Here is a 4,844-nt window from a genome sequence, read left to right as displayed (position 1 = left end):
CTTTCCTTGTCCTTAACAGATTATTTCGAGAAAAAAAAATATATGTGATTATTTCCTAGTTGTAGTATTTAAGTATAAATAGGTTGGAGCGTGGCAGAATGGTTATTTTCGTTCAGTTGATGACTGACAGAAAGGAAACAAGTGAAACAAAAAGATGATTATACGTTATAGAAGTTATGAGCTTAAAGTGAAACTCTCAGATGTAACCTTAGACTCCTGACAGCAGGTTTACATCTAAGTCTAGTTCCATTGTCATAATTGATTCTCTCTAGAACATCAACAACTGGTCGCATATTTTCATTAATAAAACCTTCGTGAGCCATTAATAAAAATTATTTTGACACAAAAATTACGCATCGAATCAGATTTGGTACGAATTATATGATATATAACAAAAGTTTTGCATACTGTTAACGAAGGTTACGAAATAAATATATAAAAAATAATAAATTGGGTTGATCTCACCAAATTTTTTTGAATGCCCTATAACAGGTTCAGTCGTTAAGCACCAGGTTCTTCCTCATTCTCCGTGTATGCCAATGTTAGTTTTTCGACAGCTGCATTCAAGGTCGGGAAGGTAAATCATTTTGCGCTGTATTCGTCAATCTCGATAAAGGTGCACTGGGATAAATCAAATGTCAGCCACTCCGGGGCCTGGATAGTTATCTTCCCACATCTCTGATCTAGGGGCTTGATTGGAAAAGGGCTCCTTATTTAGTCTTACTATTCACTGGAGTCCTGAGAAAGGTATAGTAGAAGCAGCGAGTTGTGTGTGTGTGTGTGTGTTAACCTTCCTATCTCCCACTAGCTGGTAGTGATTTACAGAAAAAAGATGTTTGCATGTCTTTAAACATTCATGCAAATAACTTGGTTCACGGATTTAGGAAGGTGTTAACTCAATTGACTTTCCGATGACCCATTTCGTGTACAGTGCCAGACATGTTCCGAGGTCATCGTTCCATCAACTAGCCCCGCCTTACTGTAATGTTTGTATCAATTGGATTATAACATTACAGTAAAACTTTCGATTCCATTTAAGCAGGAAATCGACGCGTATTTAGTATATTGGTTCAATTTGTATATATATAACATAACACATGTGTACTAGAAAACTTACCATTTTTGCAGTTTTCTACCTTCATTCCTACCTCCCCTTTATGTCTCCTTTGACTCTCATCCATATTTCTTGAATTCCTGCTTATTTAAGAAAGAAAAGGGGAAATAATAAAAAAGAACCGATAGACTCCGTGTTTTCCTCAGCGCTTCCGTTTCTTTTAGTCTGGTGTCACTGCCTGTTGGACTTGTGTAAGTTGTTTCATTGGAGATCTCCAAGGAGCTGGGAGGGAGAAACAGACACTACGCACGAAGTGTAAATAATAGCACTTGTCAAGAAGCAAGAAAACTTTCGACAGCCAAAATCCAGGTATAGTAGAAGCAGCGAGTTGCCTCAAAAAAGTGTCATATATGAAGGAAAGAGTTTCGAGAACTTGCACTTTCGATAACAGATGCCTTATTCATGCCGCTCACCTTGGCGACGTCCTAATCGTGTAATAATCTTCAGAATACAGGACTACAACCGCTTTCACATTACATGTAGCCATTGTCGCTTCTACGAAGAAATCGTTCTTATATCAGTGAAAAGTTGTCACCGATAATTCTTCTGTCATGCAGGATAGCTTGAACTCCATTTGTACACGGATAATTACTTTTCCAATCGCAGAATATCGAAAAGGTAGTTCCTTTTCAATTTTCTGCTAACTATTTAATCCTGAGTTAGGCGAAAAATCACAAAACTTTTTCTAAAATCGAAAACAAAGTTTTTCTTCAGGAAAACTATATTTCAAACTCCTCCTTGTTTTCCAAGCTTCAACTTAAAAATGTGTTCATGCAAATTTGGTGGCCAACGGAACAGACTTTTTCAATTTAGTCGGGCAACCTCCAAACTCACTGCAAAAATTGTGTAACGTGACAGACGTATTAAAATGACAATAACACGAAAACCGTTCATGATAGAAAATAACTTTCTGTAGAAAAAATGTGCGGTTTAGTGACCTTAATAATGTGCAGTTGGGATAGAATCTGATTTTATCGTTTTGCTGACTTATCTTATGAAATATGCGTAAAAATGTAACGAGACAGACAGAAGCCTTGACCATATGACGAATTTCACATGATTTGAAATTTTTTTAGCCAGCTTAGATTGAAGTTTTCGCCATTGCCAGTAAGAGTAAATATGAGCAAAAATACAATAAATACTGTAACTATTGAACTAGCTCTCAGAAAAATAAGGTTTATACGTTTTCTAAAAGAATCAGGCTTAGTATTTGATTGGAATTATGTTCGTTTCTGGAAAGACACAAGAAGTTTGCGTTTTGGGATATTTTGTATCCAAAATCCTATATTGTTGAAAATACTTTTCTACCATGTTGGTGAGGTGACTGAATCAATATGAGTTAAATCATACCAGTGTGCACAACATAATGTTTGTTTAGATCATAGGACACTAGAAACTTTGTATTATTTCGAAAGCATCATTCTCCTACCCTAAAAGAAAACGACCATTTGGCTTTCCTTGACCTAACAACAAAATTGACCCGAAGAAGAGCATAATATTCTTAATGTTATGGCAGGTCTAGCGCTAAAAGCTAACAGATCAGGAGCTAGGGCAAAAATTTAATTTTCTACTCTCCGGTCTGAACACCCACGCAGGAAATGAGATTCAAGTGCCAAGGATGAACTCCTACTTGCAGTCTGGTTCGACCTATCCAGCTTAGTCTCTCATAAGGCTAGCAGGTTTTTATTAAAATAGCAAATGGTATCGTTAAAATTTATCAAAAATGTTCATCATTACGAACCGAAGAGGACTTCCACTTTCCCTCTGGGAAACCAAAATATTGATGCGTCTGTCTGTAGTTTTTATGAGGAATCCCGTTAATATGAGACAACTTTCTTTCCAGAGCATTTTCCACAAAATAGATTTTCTCCTTTATTACGATCGCTTCCGTTGCTTGGGAGGATGGGAAAATGAAAGCAAGATGCGGACTCGGGATATTTTTTCCGGCTCGAAAGGTTGGCAAACGATGCAACAGCACGTTTGTTTCTCCTAATACATAGGCTGAAAATTTCCTCTGAACGCCCCCTCGTTTTTTTTTTGTTCTGTTGTCGGGCATGATTGCGGGCGGTAGTGCGAGTTAGTATAAAGTAATTTTCTATTCTTTTATACTTCGTTTGTTGTTTGGAGGCGGCGTGTGTTCGAGCCGGATTTTCCATCTTCTGAGACACGTTCCCTAATTTGTAAACTGGTTGTTTGGGTGGTTATTAAATTATTTTAAATTTTTTTGACAGAATTTGATTTTCCGCCAGGCTTTGTGCGTTTTGTTTCCCTGTTCCTGATGGGTTGAGCTTTTCAATGCATTATCAAAAGAGGGAAGTTTGTTACAGACCGTTGGAAATTGCAATTCTATAATTAAAACGTCACGCAAAATTGCAACATTACCCCAAAAAGAAGGGCACGAGAACAAACAATTTTCGCAAGGTTCATGATCCCGTCACTAACGGACATCGTTAGCTCTAAATGTTGTACCATAAATTAAATTTACTTTTTGTTATTTCCGGTTTCGGTTCTTCGACAAATAACTTCCAGGGTATTTTTAAACAGAATATCCAGTGCCCTCCTTCTCCTCATTAGTAAGACCATGTACAAAAAGGGACACTGCGAAACCATCACCGACAGACATGTGGCTTATTGAAACCCCCCACCCGACCAACGTGACTCTACCCCAGCGGCTGTTTCAGACTTCGTGATCTATTCAGAAAGTCCATCCATGCCAGAAGTTCACGCGTTGGCATGCCACTGAGCTGTTGTCGCAGTTGCTGAAGTGTGGTTTGCTTTCACTTTTCATTTGCTTCACCGATGACGCACGGCAGGATCTCACACTTGTGTTCTGAAACCTCCCTGGCTTCCGGCTACGGCAGCCTTGCTAAGCTAAGATAAACGAGAGCGACTATTCGCTTCGTTTCGCACTTGGCACGAAGACAAACGCATCAGTAACCATGGGGACATCCTGTGTCCGGGTGATGGCGATAAGATGAAAAACAGAGCGGAACCGTGATGATGATAAGAATTTGACTTCAAAGGTCCAACGGCAGTAGCGGCAGCAGTAGCCTTAGCGAGAAAACCATTCTAATAATTAATGTATTTTTTCTGGTTTGTTTATCTCGTATTTGTTTCGTTTCGTTACCATTCAGCTAAACAACATATTTTGACTAATCTGGAGGAAGATGAACCCTTTGATGAATGGACTAAGTAAAGGTACTTTTCATAGAAACCCAGAATCTACATATATATATATATATATATATATATATATATATATATATATATATATATATATATATATATATATATATATATATATATATATATATATATATATATATATATATATATATATATATATATATATATATATATATATATATATATATATATATATATATATATATATATATATATATATATATATATATATATATATATATATATATATATATATATATATATATATATATATGATGTAGCAATTTCGATTCCAAAGTGTCCTAGAAACTTTGGAAACGGAAGTCTATTGCCTCTTTTGACTATTTGTCCTCTCGACCTTCTGTGCTTTCTACATGGTGTGTTTTGACCTTTTGGTCCTTCGACTTTTTATCCCTAACCCGTTAATCAGGAGAAAGAATAACGATTTTACGTTTTCAATTGTTGTTTTGTTCAAACGATTTTAATAAACTGATAGTTTTAAACTGGGCGCATTTACAGTCACCGACACGGGCAGAGGTTGGAG

Source organism: Topomyia yanbarensis, chromosome 3 (assembly GCF_030247195.1).
Source record: "Topomyia yanbarensis strain Yona2022 chromosome 3, ASM3024719v1, whole genome shotgun sequence".
Lineage (NCBI taxonomy): Eukaryota > Metazoa > Arthropoda > Insecta > Diptera > Culicidae > Topomyia > Topomyia yanbarensis.
This window is presented reverse-complemented; position numbering follows the sequence as displayed.